General features: G+C 40.3%; 1 long non-coding RNA gene across 1 annotated transcript; it reads left to right on the top strand.

Annotated features, from left to right (window-relative positions):
- The first annotated feature begins 703 nt into the window (after positions 1–703).
- On the top strand, positions 704–17,977 carry LOC141789570 (uncharacterized). The gene is made up of 3 exons (XR_012598217.1): positions 704–817; positions 16,633–16,706; positions 17,396–17,977. It is a non-coding gene; the product is annotated as an uncharacterized LOC141789570 (long non-coding RNA).
- Positions 17,978–18,083: the final 106 nt, after the last annotated feature.

Raw genomic sequence — 18,083 nt, 5'->3', positions numbered from 1 at the left:
ACTAAAATGTAGTTTTTTGAAAGATCTTCTGTCTTTATTACCTCTTTTTTCTTGCTTTTCTTTTTTTTCACAACCTCCCTCCCTTTCACCCATCTCCCCTGTTCCTCTCCTCTTTCCTTCGTCTGTATCAGATTAGACACAACTTTTGTGTTTACTCAAGTGTCTTCTATTTTCGTGGAGTTGTACCCCCTGCTTGCCGCCAATTTACCTCTGATCTTAACTGATGTCCAATTGATAAGCTTTTAATCACCTGAAAAGTGAAACCCTTCTGTATTATGGCTTGTTATCATAAAGATGGTGAAGGCATTCCCTCACAGTTTTCAAAGCTGTTGTCTTTTATAGAGCAGTTAAAGGTAACAATTGGCCAGAACACAGCAACCAACTTTTTTCATCAACAACAATGTCATGGGTTGCCTTTGTAAGGTTTTGTATTTTTTCCTAGTTCGATGACTCTAAATCATTTCCTGTTTTATCTGTAGATCATGCTTTGTGTTTCTGTTTTTATTTATCTGGGTTTGTTGTTTTACTTTAACCAATCTTGTATTTCCCAGCATTTCCTGTTTTATTTTGTAGTTTCTTGCTGTGCCCCCCCCCCCCCCCCGATTACCCTCATTAGTTTCACCTGTGTCCTGTGTCACACCTGTGTCTGATTACTCGGAATCTCTGTGTGGTCTTTCTGTTTCTCTTCTCTCTGACAGCTTGTTGTGTCTTCCCTGAGTCATACCTGTGCCTTTGTCCCACTGATCATGTGGATTTCCCCTGGGATTTGGAATTTGGATTAGACTTTTCAGTTTATGGACACTCTGTACTTTGTTAGGTAAGATTTTCTGTTTGCCTTTTGGTCTCTTTGTTTTTATTTAAATCATATGTCTGTAATTGGCTCCTTGACCCTGTTGAAGTGTTTATTTTATTTATTTATTTATTTTTTAAATCTAAAAATGTGAGTGTATGAGGACTTGTGACGGTCTGGGGGATTTCTTTCTTCTTTCTTCATGCTTTGAATCTTAAAACTTGGCAAACGGTGACACAGTGGTATGAGATATGTGTGACACCGTGTAAAACTTAAGGCAACTCTCTGAATGGTATCAGAAGAACCAACACGTTCCTAATATTTATAGTTTTAGTCAGTAAACAGTCCATAAGTCTGCTTTCCATCATTCAGATATGCTGCATTTTGTACTTTTGCGCAAGTGTAAATTAAGCAGATCGCTGCATTGAGTTACAGCTATGTGATTGGCTGATAGGATATTTTTATTAACGGGCAGTTGAACATGTATAACCAAAAAAGTGCATATATTATAGTTTGTATACTTTCTTATCGCTTGTAACCTCCTTTGAAACCTTTCTACCAAGAAGTAAAATTAAACCAGCAGAATTGTAAATGTGCAAAATCTGAATCTTAACACTGAAATAAATCACAGCCTGCAGTTTTACCACCAATTAAACAAGTATGTGCTGCTATATAGTCAATTTAGGTGTGCAACTACATTAGCTAAGCATTAGCAGAGTAACAGAGGGTCAAATGACAAGGCTAACCCGCGATTATCACAGGGTGGGTGATATTTAAACTCCAAAGCATGTTGTCATCGAAGCCACAATCTTCCACCAGAACCCGACTGCCCAAAATCCGACCCCTTATCCCTCTCACACAGCTCCCCCTCCTCCTGAGTCTGGTATTTATTTGAAAAGTGCAGCGTACTTGAGCTGATTTATGGCTTTAAAGGAGGAGGGTTTACAGTATCCCTGCCAGTTAAGGGCTCCCAAGGTTGCAGTTCTCCTGGCTGGAAGCTAACTTTCTTCCAGACATGACCATCACTCGTCATCTTTCCACACATAACAGCACAGTCACAAGTTTGCTTTATCAGGCATGCTTTAAGTACCTGTAAACTGCAGAGTGCATGATTTTTCACTGCCATCCAACACAGGATGCATACTGCTGTACAAAGTTCTGTTTGCTTTGAATCCCCTTCTGAAGCCTTCCCTTTGCCTCCCTGACCACGACGGTGATTAATGACTGAGGTTTTCTCCAGGTCCTCTTGAGTCTTCATGAGTGGTGTTCAAAACTGAGGCAGGTTGCATATCAGCATTTTCCATCCGTGACCCACAGTGTGATTTCACACCACACACTGTTTCACTAGACATGCCTGCTGGGCTGAGTGCAGGAGCCAAAAAGGAGTCATGCATTTTTATTCAAGTTTGCCTTTTCTCTCCATACTAACATAGACAAGCCCTGTCAGGGAGGTTAGCCTAAAGCACAGGTGATATAGGTAGCATCCTGATATCAAGTTAAATCATCAGGTTTGTGTTGGATTATTTTGATACATGGTGGAATTCAATTTACAAAGAAAATGTGAAAACATGCAGTCTTACATCTGCAGAGCCATCATTAAAAAGAGCATCACGTCCTCATCCTGCTCGCAGGACGGCTAGATTGCTAGAGCTGACCCCACAATATGCTCCACATGTCCAATACACACATATCCGTTGCTGTAATACCCAAACTCCAGTCCAACTCTTCCTTGCTGCACACTTGGGTACAGCAGAATCAATCTGATGTGCAGATGTTGTTGGAGAGCTCCTCAGGGCAGAGAAGCTCATCAATAATGCAGCAGAGAGAAGGCGATGGCTGGATGTGGTGGAGAGGAGCCTCTGCCCTCTGGGGCTCTGGGGTCTGCTCATGCCCTGCAGGCAGAGTGGTCTGCTCATGCCCCTGGGGCTTTAGGCCACCGACACCAGCAGCACTGTGCAGAGTGAAGCCCTGCTGTTCCTTTACCAGACTTGGTTTATTCTTGTGTGGTTTGTGTGTGTTTGTTTTTGTGTGTGTAGGATCAGAGTGTTAAAAGAACTGTGTGCTATCAGTAACCATTAGCACCTCTGATTGTAATCACTGCGGTTTAACACTCAGCGGCAGGCTGAGATGTAGATAAATAAATATAATCACACACTTGCTGATAACCGCACATGCATATTTATACAACATATGTGTGCACAGATGAGTGAAGCCTTCCTGGAAAACTAGGCAGCTTGCCCAGCTTATTTTTTTTTGTGTGCAATACCAACCAATTTCAGCCACTCTGTCACTGCACAAAGTCAAACAGTGAGAAACAGAAGACTTTTAATAAGGTCCGATTTCTCTTTCTCTATCATATCTCCTGTTACAAGCTCTAAAAACACTCCCTCTCATTTATTTCTTATATTGTGATCCACACAAACTTCTGATTGCTTGACTATGACAATCTGTTACCAAGTGATCATAAATCTCTGTGGAAGAGGTTTGATTTTCTTAAAGCCAACATCATCATGAACAGACGTGTGATCCAAAAAGAGAAATCCTCTTCCTCCAATACCAGTGCTTGAACTCCCTGCTGCTTGCTACAATTATGACCAACGCTAAGCAGGATCCAGCTTTCCCCAAAATGGTTGCACAACACCAGTTTGGAATTCTATCCCACCTCATAGGAAGCCTTGTCTGGGATGTAACCCCCATCATCAGCCTTTCCTCTTCCCATTTCCATACATCCACATTATTACAGAGACATACTGAGAGTTAGGGGGCATTCTAGGTTTGAGTGCCAGACTTCCCCAGTTCAGTGCCTGTCTCTGACACTGCTGCCGGGCTGAGGGAGGCTGGGGTTTGATTTAAACCTGCAGGTGGTTACAGAGCAGCGGCTGTGGAACCCATTATTGCTGGGGTGATCCTGCTTTTAGCTCCCAGTCTTGGTCCCCTCCTCCTCTGCCAGAGAGAATGACATTTATAGGGTCCTGTTCAGTCGTCTGTGACCATGAAAACCATCATTGGTCTTGAACACGCATCCCACCCATTCTTTATCCAGAGCATGTCAGTCAGACTGTGGCCATTGCTGGGATGGGAAGGGAAGAGCAGGACGGTTGAATGACTTGTGTGCTTGAGCTGCTGTAAAGAGATATATGATTCAACACTAACTGAAATATGTGCACCAGTGTTTCTCTTCTGTTGATATACTCATACTTTCTGAATCTTTAAGAGATGTGTAGATTATCTCATAAACCATGTATTGACTTTGTTGAGATCCAGTTCTCAAATCGTTAAGTTTAAGTTTTTACAATTAATATGATTTATTGACCCAGGTCTTTGGATGGCTAATGGTTGTAAACTTTTCTGATGTATGAGACAGTGTTTTCTACATCTTCTTTTTTTAAAGGGGTGGTGTTACAGCATCCTTCCCATAATAGACATTATCAGGATGTTGATGGCTCAACACCTCAAAGTGTTGTGCATGATCTTGATACCACAATACACCCAGACCCATCCTGTGGTGGAAGAAAGGCGGGTCATTTTAGCTCAACACAAGTCTGCCCTTGATTGAAGTCTGTAACCTGCAGGCTGTGAGGCGGCATGGATGACTAACACATTGTAAGGATAGTTTCCTCAGTTTTCTCCCATTATAAATGCATGATCCTAGTGATTGTCCCAACAATGATTCAAACATGGGACCTGCCCTACATGTTCTTCTTTCAACATTATTGTAAATCAATTGCAGCTAGTTATTATTACTCTAAAGAATGTTTCACTCTCCTGTGGGAAGGGCTAGTTGTTTAAAAAAGCCTTGAGTCAGAGTCAAGTCGTGAGTCCTCATTTTTTAAGTTTTAGCTAAGTCTTGCCTAAGCCCCCGTAACCTGGATCTGAGCCAATGTGTGGTACTTGTTATTAATACCACTTGTTCCTCTTTCTATATTCCAGATCTTAGTGCAGCTGATGCTTCAGTCTGAGTCCATATCATTAGTCTTAAAGTCCAGGTTGAATATCCTGGACTCAAGTCATACAGCACTACATGTGGGAGGAAGTGGCACAAGCTGGATTACTGGCTGACTAGCGAAAGTCTTAAAGTGCTGGTTTTAGTTCAAACCCTTCTATTTCTGAAATCTGCAAGTTGTTTTTCTTTCCAGGAAACTAAAAAGCATGTTTCCGCAGTCTGCCTTTTCTCAGCTTTTGCACTTCTTTGAAATCTTAATTTGGAGTTTTTTGGGGAAAATGATGCTCCAGTTGCTCAGCTCTTCTGACTTTTTTCAGATTGTTGGGTCAAACCATGTTAACCATTTAGCAGGGGTGAGAGCAACCTTGGAGAGAGAATACACATCAGTTTTTTTTCAGGATGAAAGGTTCAAATTCATGGTGATTAAATCAGTTTTTTCTTTAAAAAATAAAATAAAATCTGTTTTGAGTGATACAAACAGTATCAGGAATCAGGAATACTTTCTTCCCAGGGGGAAATTTTGGCATGAAGAAAATGAAACAAAATCCTAAAATCCTAAACATATTTTCATTCAATGTTCATTTTCAACATACTCTGCAACTAATTTATTAGCTCTTCACAATCACCCACAGGGCAGAAAAAACCCCAAACTTCTACTCTATAGATATTTACTTTACACTGTGTTGGTTCTGTCTGTCAAAGATCATCTGAGACTGCACACCAAAATGTTGATGTAAAAGGGCATTTAGATTGGCTGCTCTCTTTTCTCCTGCTTCTTTCTGTCCCTGCTCCCCTTCCTAACCAGAACCACATTGACCCTGCCTTTGAACGCAGCACACTGAGAGCAGAGCCGGTGCACACAGAGCTGGGCCATAGCCAGACTAATAACTGTACCATATTAACAGGTCAAAGAAAAGACATGTTTTTACATGTAGCGGGCTGAAGTCAAATAAACTGATGGTTTGCCGTAAGCTTTTCCCGGTGTTCTGAATGATTACCTTGTCAAAATTACTTGGGAAGTGTGTTCATTCAGCTGCTGATGAAGCTGGAGGAGCAGCTGCGTTGAGGTTTCCGCCTTAAATTTTCAGCACACTGTAAGTTCTCTTCAATTACCTGAATGTTTCTGGTTAGCTTGATGGACCAGAATGTTTTTAATGCAAATATCTGCTTTCCTCACTGCCAGAATTCTGCAGACTCCTGTATCAGTGAGAGAACTGGAAACAGGAAAGTGCAGAAAGAAACGGTTTTATGCTGTTTTACAACTGAATAATAAAAATATTTTAAAAGAATGCCATAAAGAAAGACTAGGGTCTGAGTCTAACCAGAGACCACAGGACTGATGACTCTGAACCGCAAAGCTTAACCTGGGCTGGTTTTTGAATTCTTTTTGATATTACATTTTTTAGGCTTGTAGCAAAAAGGAGACATCCAAGTGAAATAAATAAATAAAAAATAATAAAACTGACTAGGGTAAGCAACTCTATCTCAGCTAATTGGTATGACTTCACTGTCCACCTGGTATCTTAACTATTAAAGTGTGAGAAGGCACTAGAATTGGTATTTCATAGAGAAAGGTTGGCAGTAAGAAGCCAGCAGAGAGATGATCTGGTAAATCAAGAGCTGAAGACAGCAGGCTGGTAGCTGGTATCGATCTTCGGGGAGAAATATAACATACTGCACTGGTAGACTGAATGATCAGGTGAAGAGCGGCTGAAAAACCAGGGTGTGTAAGCACTGCAGGCTGATGCTTGTTAATCAGGAGGTGTAGTTATTGGAACAGGTGAGAAGCCATTCTGCAGTGCTGTGCGGGGCTAATGTGCCTCAGTGGCAGTCGTCTCTCAATGTCACTGGAGTTCATTCATGGGCTCCAGACATGACAGCTTTTGCCATCAGTCAGAACGTTGACATGCATGCAACGGTCCAACAAAGGTCAAAGCTTGATCTTCAAGTTGAAGCAGGGGATCTAGACTTGTCCAGACTTGTATACATGCAGAAAAAAAGAATCAGACTTCTGGCCAAGAAAATCTCACTCTCCAATAGGTGGCGCTATGTCCTTTTTTGATGAGTAAAGCTGCGTGCATATGAAACTACTTTCAGTTCAGTTGAAGAGGAGCATTCTAACGTCGATGTCAACATGAATACAGCTGTAGCTCTTTGTGTCTCACTTACGTGAGAATTTGTTAATCAAATCACATGGTATTAGGTATTATAGTCAGCTTCTTCCTCTTCTGGGTGAAATTTGCTCACGCTGAACATATCATGGCATATCAAGACCTGCCAGATCTATCCACAGTCTGATAGCAATTGCATTATCTGTGTGTCAGTCCAGCTTTGCCCTGTCAACTATCGTTCCGACTAAGCTGCTTACGTGCATTTTAATGGTGTGATCTCGTGTTGACTAAGTCTGATTTCTTAAGCTGCATGTAAACGTACTGACTGCATGTGGTGTGAATGTGACTTGCAATGTAAAAGCTTTGAATGGTCAGAATAGTAGAGAAAGCTCTATTTAGGCCAAGTCCATTTACCATTTTACCATTTTACAGTTCCCAGGGATGATTAGAGAAACAACAGGAGACCCTAATGGTTTTTTGTTTGATGTAAATATTACCTACATTTTGTTTTATTTCAAATGCAGTACAACAGAGAGGCAACATAAAGATAATCTTTACTGAACTGCATTTGCATCTAATCCACAGAAATGTATCACTAGAGGTCCCGTGCACATGTTAAGCGCCAGCTCTCTCAATTGGCTGCCCAGACTTGGGCCCTTTGTATGAGCAGGTCAGTGTGACTGTTGGAAAAAAAATGCCCCTGGGATTAAGTCTGTGTTATGAAGTGTAGAGTTCAGTGGTTTCTTTGTCACAGAGGTTAAGAGTTGAAACAACAGTGGTTGACACGCAGAGGGCAGAAGTGCTTCACTCCTTAAATCTGCTGATTTCTGTGTGGATTAACTCAGAGTAAGTACAGTGAATAAGTTTATGAGCCATATTCAGAAATCACATTTAATGTGGTGTCTGCTATGCCTAGAGTGCTTTTGGGAGGACATAGACTCTGACTGTGTGTGCAATTTCTGTGTGTGGCGTGTGTGTGGTGTGGTGTGGTGTGTATATGTGCATTAGAAGTTTGATTGTTGTCCTCTCAGGGAGAAAGCAAGTATACACACCCACACACACCCCAGACACACATACACACACAGTGTTTATTTTCAGTCCCTGGATGTTTATTCCAATCCTTCTTCACTGGGTTGTTTTAATGCATGTTGTCAAGAAACAATAAAAGTTTAAATGGAAACAGAGCCTTTGCTTGGAGGAAGGTAATGGAAATCATTAGAGGACATCATTGTTCAATATTTATGCGTGCATGTGCCTCTTTTTGTGTGTGCCCAGATCTATAATTGTGTCTGTGTGTTCTCCTGCAATAACTCTTATACAAGGATTGGACTAGTGCTCATGTATGGACCTTGGTCACGTTGAGTCTCAAGAATCTGCACAATCTTTCTGTTTACAGCCTCTCAAAGAGAACTGTGTCCCCGACTTGCAGCCATTACTCATAGTGTTAGAACTTTTTAATAGGAAACCGGGTGAGATTTGGCTCGACGGAGACTCACGCGCAGACAATAGCTCATTGATGTTAGTGCCGTGTCACTCCTGCCTTCTCACTCCCTCTGCGCCTTTAGGTGCTGACAGACTGATAGGCAGCTATTGTTCCACATGTGAATCGGAGGAAGGCAAGCTGTGGCCTCTCCCCTGCTCTCTTGCTTACCTCTTTCGCTTTTACCCCCTGCTACTCTTGAACTCTCGCTCTTAGCTCCTCGCTTATTCTCCCTATCTTTCTCATTCTGCGTGCACTTTAATATTTTGATTTCACAGATCTCCCCCCTTTTTCTTGCCCACTCATCTCCTGCTCATTTCCCTTTTGTGCGAGTCTCACTTCCTCCCTCTCATCTCGCTGTCTCTTCCTCCCCACTCCCTGGCTCTTCCCCGCCGTGCATCTGTCATTCCCACTCTCCCTTCCCTTTTTATCTCCCCACTGTACGTATCCGTCTCTCCGTGTCTAGAGTGCCACGAGCAACTTGGCAGGTCACATTCTTGTGCTCTTCCATCTGTTGGCTTGATCTCCAATTTCACTTTATCGACACTGTCATCTCTTTTTCTACATTGTTTCCCCTCTCCCCCTCGCTGTCTCTCGCCCTGGCTCAGGCCGTCTGTGTCATCACCTTCATTTGTCTAAGAATCTGTCCACTCTCATAACCCTCTCCACCCAAAGTGCCCATGGGACCAATCTGGGGTGACTTCATGGTGAAAAGCATGTTGAAAGTTCAAAGGGAAGTTTTCTTGGCAGTGGCAATTTAAATTAAGACAACTATTATCTGCTAAAATTTTCCTCTGTGGTGTCACGCTCTGATAATTGCTGCAGCACTTTGAGATAATTGGGGTGTTATCAAAATTCCACTGTGGTAACGAAACCAGATATCCTGTATCTTAAGAGTACCCTGTTAATGCAAGCAGGAAAAAAAGAATATTTAAGTGGCAGACACTTGAATGCATGGGTATGATGAAAGCTTATGTGTATCTTTACTGTTACTTTTACCTTTTAAAAAACGAACGATTAGTGAGATGTTTTAGCCAATATACTCATTGTTTAGCTTGGCATCAGGACCTAGCCTTGCTAATACAACTAGCCTTTGTCTTACCGGACTGAACAATGATTGCGTAGCTGATGGATTCTGTGCTTTCATAGGTTAACCTCCCAGTGATGATGTTACACTTCAAGATGTTGGATTTTGGATTCATTATTGGACGCGTGAACTTATGCAAGACAAACAACAACAACACAAAAAAACCCTGTAACAAGCCAAGAGCAATGTGTGCAGGCACCAACAACTGCTAACTTTTGCTAACATATAGACTTTGAGCTTTTCAAGGCACCAAAAGATATAAGGAAACTTTTCTGATACTGTGTTACAACAATTAACTGTAACAAGCCTTATTATTTTTCCAAAACTTACCAGCCCAAATCACAGTGACCTAGCTGGGTAGCATTGCAAAACACTAAACAAGGTGTCACAAAATGCCTTCCAAAATCTAAAAACTTTTAATGATTGCAAATTTCAACTGTTATTCTGAACTTTACATAGATAAATAAATAATAGAAAAAATAAAAAATTATAAATAAATAATAAAATAAATAAATAGAGGTTTTACTTTATATGAATCATGCAAACAAAAAATGTCTCTGTTTTCCACATTTCATTGTTGGCACAAGACCCTTAAGGGGATGAAGCCAGGATAGCTAAGACTTCAGACTTTGTGATGTCACAAGAAACACACAAATCAGGCTGCAAACATGATTTCATCGTGCTATAGATTTAGATTCTATAGTTTTTGATAGTTGCTTGCTTATTTCACAGCACCAGGGGGCAACCTTAGGGGATGACCAAGGGGTAAAAATGAAACCTATGCGGAGGTGCTAAAAGTCGCTGTTCGTCGGAAATCCGCTTGAGGCTGGCTGCAGAAAGACTGGAAGTCACGTACACACTCAGCCATAAAAACAGACTTTTACAGCATTAAAAAGCATATTTACAGCCTGGTTCAAAAAACAGCTCGGGTCTAGAACAGTGATTTCACTATCGGCACACACTGTACAGTAATGGATGTTTTTTTCTATCTCTGCGGTTTAGAAGTTATTAGAATCGTTTGATTTTCCAATCAGAGGCACAGCTCAGGTCACATGACCGCCGAATGCCCTGTAGCTGCTCGATGAAAAACTCACAGCCAGCGTCAGTGAATGTAGCTGCATCCGCAGATTGGCTTCATTTCACAGTTTCAGGAACAGACGGGTGACGTCGCAGATGTCCATGTTTTATACAGTCTATGGGAATGACATGACTTTTAAACCTTCTGACTGAGCCACACAAACTCTGTATCTTTGTTTCCAACCCTTGGTTGCTGCAAAGCCAAACTAAGCTGACCAACATATGGTTATAGCTTCATATTTGTGATGCAGGTAAAAAAAACAAGTTGATCATTTGTTTAAGCCCAGACTTTAAAGTGGCTATGCCATGTTTTCTCATTATTTTTTAATCAAAACAAGCTAAAACGTTACCCTTCTTTTCAAGGAAATGTCTTTCATTTGAGCTATTGTGAATTTCATTTACTTTATATCAGTTTCCTTGCAGCATCTAGTGATAGAAAATAGTTTTTCCTTAGTAAATTGAAACACATTGAGTAGATGTAACTGTTGCTTCTCACTATGTTATCCAGTCACACAGTGTAAAACACACTTTTCGCTGTCTTCACTCACACATCTATTCATGTTGCATTCTGGCAGCAGTCCACTGAGTGGCAGTGTCACGTCACTGCTCACACTCTGACAGGCACCCATTGTGGCCTCACAAACACACTCATACGCACCTCCACACATAATGTCTTTCAAACCAGTATCAAATCTCTCTCACACGCACGCACACACACACACACACACACACACACACACACACACACACACACACACACACACACACACACACACACACACACACACACACACACAGTAACAGAAACAGAAACAGAACAATCTTTTCTGTCTCTGACAGCACCAAGTGACACTTTACAATAACACTGTGGGCTGAGGGGAGAGAGGAAGTTGACTTAACGAAGTGTCTGGGAATGAAAGGTGGCCTGTCTCACTTGCTCACAAAGAAGGTCAAAGTGGAGCAGCCAGAACAGGCGAGTCTCTGGACCAATATGTCACACATTCACTTTCTTGGACTGGGATGTCATATGGAAGTTTAAAGAGTGCCAGTTCAGAGGGCAGATTAAGCGAAAGACTCATAACCAATTAAAGATAGGTAAAACACAAAAGTAGGTTCTTGTTATTGTCCTTGGAATAGAACTGTCTTGTATTCATTATTTTATTTTTCTTTCATAAAACTGTGTCTATTCAGTCTCAACAATAAAACATTGACTAACTGTAATTTTTAATTAAAGACAAAATCAATACGCTTTAAAAATGTGTAATCAAATATGGATTGTGGGAGTTTAACCTTTCATAGGCAGCTGTATCTGAACAATGCCTGAGATTTATTGCCAAAATGTTCACTTAATGGTCACCACCTTTTAAAGCAACCAAGTAAATGTAGGAACAGCCCCCTACAGAGATTCTTATAGAGTTTTCTTTGTACAAAATGCTTTGACAGCTGATTTAATTTGAAGTGATGGAAAGAGCGTCTCAGTCCGAAAGTAAACAACCTAAGTAGAGGAATTTAGAAAGTGTTTTTAAGAGCAAGTGCTTGAACATGAGAGTGTCCTCTGTGGCGTTATTTTTCTCTCTGATTTCATTTGCTCTCATCCCTTTCTGAGCTTACTCTGCTCCATATGAAGGATGGAGAAGTCAGCCTGTTCCTAGCACACAAACACGTTTAGATTCAATGCAGACAGAATCCTTAACTCCTTAGAGGTCTGATCTGTAAATACAAAGTGGAGTTGAAACGGTGCTACTAAACTACAAGCTTTGTTTGCATGCTGATTTATGCGTTGAGGAGATTTGTTGTCAGTAGAAGTTATAGCCCAAACTTTAGATATAGGAGCTTACAGGGTTTGAAAGATAAACATTAGTTTTATATTTGTTTAAAGTCAGTATGTATTTAATGTCCACTTCCACTGTGTAGTAGACTTATTTTAAGGGAAAAGACACATTTTTGGGTGGTATTCTAACCAAAGATAAGGATTTCAGTGATATTAACACTTTGTCAAGATTTATCTTAATTTACAGATTCTACGTGAAATTGTAAAATGTGTGATTGTTAATAGGATTTTCATTACGATATGTTCTGGTTCCCATTTGTAGTGTGTTTGCTGTCTGAGTAGGAGCAACCAGCAGCAAGCAGAAAAAACACACGCTGCCATCATGCCATCCCATATTCTACTGGTGGCAATCATTAACAGTATATAACACTGATGCAGCCCAGCAATGTCACCCATTGGTTTTTTCAAGTTTGGTTTTTACACTCGATGTCAGCAGTAACCATACTACAGAAACTAACTAAAGCGACGTCAAAATGACAACTGACACAGATGTGGAGTTGAGTAGGGTCCTTCCTAACTGCACTGTCAGTCAAGTACACCATGTCCCCCAGTCATGAAAACCAACTGAGCTTTAATGAAATTCACCCATTGCACATTGTATCCAAGCAAAATTAATTATCAGACCAAAACCATTTTTCTACAAGGATGTAAACTTGTTTATTTTTGCTGTAAAGACTTTCTTATTTTCAACGAGTGCGTCTCAAAGCTCCAAAGTTCCATCCTGCCTTCCTTCACTTGCGATGTTCACTTGCGTTGTTCACTTGCGTCTTAGTTCCTGGCACCAGAGATGCATGGGAGAGACGATTTGCTGTCACTTTACAGGTATAATGCATAATTGTTAGCTTATTTATGAATTATTTAGCCTCAATCCAGAGCTCATCTGATGTTGAACTCTGAAACTTATTAATATTACCTAGTTTATTGTGTTTGGGGAGGATATTGTTTATTAGATTTCAGTTTTCAGTATTAATCCTCTGTTATATTGATTTCACAATGGTTGTGTTCAGTAATTTGTGCTTCAAACTTACAACAAAAATTTTATGACTAGCTTTATGAACAGTTTCTGATCGATCCTCAGTGTCTGTTTTCAGCTCGTTTTTTCTCTCCTCTCTCCTCTGAGCACAATTATCGCTTTGGGACAGTCTTCAAAATGGCGAATAATAAAGTACTTCCGGTGCCGCGGAGGAGATAGGAAAGAGGAGGCATGAAATTAACGCACTGAGATGCACCCTATATCTGGCTTCTGATGCTGCCAGAGCTAGTATGAAGAGGACACTCTAGAAACTACAGTTTTTACCACTTTCACATCAGCTTAATTTCTAAATGATTGAGACTATCTATATAGACAGTTGGCAGCTAACGGTCAGATCTGGATCTTAATAGGGGATTTGAGTGGCAGCTCTGCCTTATACTGTGTCATATTAGCTAACCAGGAGTTGCTCTTTCTAACCCTCTGGAATGCATCAGAAATGATCAATCCGACCCCCATTCAACCACAAAAAAATTCAAAAGTGGTTTTCTTTTCCTCTAGAGCAATGGTTCTCAACTGGTCTGGCTTTGGGACTCATCATCACCCCCTACTGACAAGCAGCCATCTAAATTAATCAAAAGTTTCAACTTCTCTGATGTATTCATTGAAAAGATGGTTCAGTTTCAATCTGAGATGAAGTAAAAAGTGAAGTAAAACTGGTCTGTTTTCCTGAGACCGGGCTGGCTCAGAACTGGGCCTTCATACAAGTGGGAGGGGGTGGGCAACACTATCAGTTGGCCTGGTCCTGACAGTCTCAAATTAGCATTTTTACTTTTTGCACATCTCTTCATCACATTATTTTGCCAAAATTAAGACCAGTCAGTTGTAAGTAAATGAAACTGGTCTCTGTTTGGACTTCAGCTTCTGGTTAGTTGACCCTCTTCAGATAACTTCTTGAAACAGATGCTGACATTAAAATGGACCAAAAATGATGGCATGTACATTTTCTACAAAAATGCCTAATAGAAAAAGAAACTTTAGCTTCGGGTCATTGAGTGGACATTACACTGGAAAGCTAGAGGCAGGAACCACAGGAGGTCATGGCCTTTTTCACTTGGACATAAAAGATCGTGTATACTTTTACTATCCAAGAGGATCCCTTTCTACCCCAGGTTTCTTTGATCAATTGTTCAGGATAATGAAAAGCAAATAAACCTGCATATAGAATTAGTAGGGTATAAGGGTCTTTGGAAATACTGTTATTACTAAAGTTACATGTTTTCAGCCATCAATTTAAATGCAGTAGTTTAACATTATGAACGTGGGACAATGCTCTCAGAAATGGTATGATTAACTCTGCAGCTGTATTTCTTAAACCACATTCTTCAGCTTCTAAACACTGTAACTAAATCATTTTTTCTTTACACTTTTTTTCTATGCTGCATTGAATTCCTAACACATCTTATTAAGGGGCATTTCCAAAGAAGATCTATTCATATCTTTATATCATATCTAGAAGATCTAAGCATATTGCTAAGACAAATACCTGGCATTTTGTGCTGGATTTCCTCAAAGACAACATTATTCTGCAGTATAAACCTTATTTTGATGTTGAAAACAAAGAGAAAAAAGTTAAAAGAAAAATGCAGTACTTAACAAAAGTTGTTAAACTTACAGCAAATAAAATGAACTGTCTGGAGGGATTAATTTTCTTTTAAGAAAGATTTTTAAACTTGGTTTTCCCCCTGCAGTAAAGTCTTTAACACATTTAAACTCAACCCTTTTGTTGACGAGGGAAATGTCAATATCATCATTGTGTTATAAACAAGACCCTGTTTGTTCTTTTTGATGCTTAAAAAAAAAAAAATATTAACATCTAAAGAAAGCTTGAAGAAATTGGTCACAGTGGACAAAACAAAAGTAGCAAACACAATGAAGGTGTGGTGGTGGTGGGTTTTAGGAGATTTGTGTGTTAGGTTCAGCAGGCTTTTAATGCTTTAATGAAAGTGTGTGTCTGTCCATGTATGTGTGTGTCTGATGGCAGAGCTAGAACTTCCAGATGTGGAGTGGGCAACCTGCCTGTCAAGATCCAAACACAGGAACTTCCCCCTGACGGTGGGGATTAATCAAAGCCAGGGGAATCTCAACAGTAACACTCAGAGAGTGTGTGTGTATGTCTGTGTGTGTGTTTGCACTTGCGTGTGTTTATTTGTAAGAGGATGAGCTCTGTTTTATACATGTGTTTTTGTGTTTGCATGACTACCAAATTCCTCTATAAAAGGAGGGCTTCTAGTTTTTGCCAAGTCTGTTGATTTGTCGTCCAACGGCCAGAAAAAAGGAATCCAACCCTTAGTTTTATTGACTGTGCCCTTTGGGAAGAGACTAATACTAATGTTATTATGGGAAACATGGAGTCATGCTGGCATGCGGACGCTATTTACAACACAAGCAACCAAAGCACAGTATGATATTTTCCCCCTCAAAATTTCAGTCTGATTATAAATCTGCACATGTGTATATACAATGATCACTCGCTCAAAACACGTTTACCACATCCCTAATGATGGTTTGCAGATTCAAAGTCTTGCTCATGGAACTTCATGCGCCTGTGTCAGAAGCAATCAAAAAGGGTTTGCAGTCTTTCATGGAAGGCTTACAGACTTTGCCATAATCTCGAGGGCTTGGTGCAATTTAAAACCCCTGCTATTGCCCTCCACTATCAGTTGAGGGCTTTAGTAGGTTAATGGCATTTCACTAACTTTTCCTTAATGCATTTTTCACTCTTTGATTCACGCCCCACTGCACTCTTTTGCAGCACTTTCTTACTATCTGACGGGACATCACGTCCTGGCGTTTATCAATTAATTGCAGACTGCTCCAGGGTGCCATTGTGTGCCAATGAGATTTTTTTTCTTCTTTGGTAAATGAGTGATGCATGTCTTCTCTGAGAGGTTCCCTTGATGGAAAGTAATTACTCACAGGTGCAAAGCTCTGGTCAGATCTTGGGTGCTTTTGGCAACCTGCAGTGAGATCAGTCCTCAAGGATGGCAATTTAACAAATGGTAGAAAGACAGGTTGAGTGGAGTATTGCTCATTCCTCAATTTTTGTTTTGTTTTGTTTTAGTGGCCGTCCTACTGCAAAGAGAGCGCATACCATATTCCTTACATACTTTAAAACAATCAAAATAAGTCATCTAAATATCCTTCCTTTGATTGAAAACCTATAAACTTAAACAGCCCTGTGAATGCTGTCTTTATATGAGCCCTTTATCATCACAAACTCTTTAGTCAAAGTTAATTCCTTGGTGTGAAATAAAAATGACAAAATTGTGTTTTTTTGTAGATTTTTTTTTCCAGTCTAGGTGCAGACCCGAGGAGACAGGTTCCAAAATCAAGCAAACCATCAATCAAGCAAAGGTGAGAACTAATGTCCATTTCTCTAAATTCTAACAATTTTCTCTTTCTGCTTTCAAAGGGCTGATGTTAGACCAGTTGAATATTGTACGAGGCACCATATTCCAAGATGGGATGGGAAGATACTTCTGCTTGAGTTGATAGAGTTAATCAAGAGGAAAGTGAAAATAGTGGTATGTGATACAGTGATGGCGATGAAGGCTATGAAATTTAGATAGCAATGGAATTTACAGTGTTGTAAATAACCCCAATGCCATCAATTAGTATGACAAAGACAGAAGTGAAATTTAAAATACTTTATATAAATGCTATGCAATAATTATGACAATTAAGGCGTCATGTTGGACATAACTGCAATATCACAGCTGGGAACTAACTTACTTACTTGCGACTTTGTAACTTGCTAAATGCTTCAAAGTGCTGTACTCATGATTGGTTAAGATGAGATAAAACTTATCTTAACTTTTAAAAGTTGTTGTGGATAATAAATTGAAAAGAAGAAAAAAAAAACTTTTTGTTCACAAGCATTCATTTCAAGATTATACGCTACTCTATTTTTACATTTCAATAGACCTCACTTCATGCCGTAGCATCCTTTCCCTTTTGCTCAAGTAAATTACAACGCTAATAATAAAAGTCACTTTTGCCAAGGCTAATGATTGAATCTCACTCTGCTCTCTTCTGGTCTGAAGGGATGAAAGCAGAGCTGAGTCCACCGTGGCGGGAGGACGAGCAGATCTCTTTTCTGTCTGTGGAACAAGCTGGCGAACTGCCTGATGAGGCCTCCAGTTGTGTTTGTGAACATTTTTTTTTCCATCCTGTAAATACTTGGTGCTGAAAGTTAAATGGCGCACACACTGGTGCCCATATGCAATAATACACAGCTGATAACAATTACAGTCCCCAGCTTAGATCCCCAGCAGTACACATGTGTAACATAATTACTTTGGTGAATAGCCCACCAACTTTTGTGTTGTGATTTTTGAATATGTCAGGCTTTCTTTCTCTGTTATGAATAACAGTACCCCTTCCTGCTGCCTTTCCGCATGACAGTTTCATGATGCAACATCTCCATTCAACTCTGGAAAGCTGAAGATTATTGTAATTACATGGATGTGCTCTCCCTCCCAAATTAGGGGCATTACATTTGCGACCCCCCCAAAAATTAGAGAGCAGCTATCTCTTAGCAACTCATACTATCAATAAAGACCTCACAGTTGAAGCGGCTCTCACTGGCATGTTTGCTGGGAATGTGCTGGGAGGGAGGTTGAAGGCGCCAGGCAGATGGTTCAAGCTGATTCCTCTGTTCAAATAGCTGGTTTTGAATTGTCAGTATTGAAAAACACAGCAGTGCCAAAGCTTGTCTGCTTCTGGCATTCC

Source organism: Halichoeres trimaculatus, unplaced genomic scaffold, assembly GCF_033239565.1.
Source record: "Halichoeres trimaculatus isolate MK-OKI-2021-1 unplaced genomic scaffold, fHalTri1.1 fHalTri1_scaffold_4, whole genome shotgun sequence".
Classification (NCBI taxonomy): domain Eukaryota; kingdom Metazoa; phylum Chordata; class Actinopteri; order Labriformes; family Labridae; genus Halichoeres; species Halichoeres trimaculatus.
This window is presented reverse-complemented; position numbering and strand designations above follow the sequence as displayed.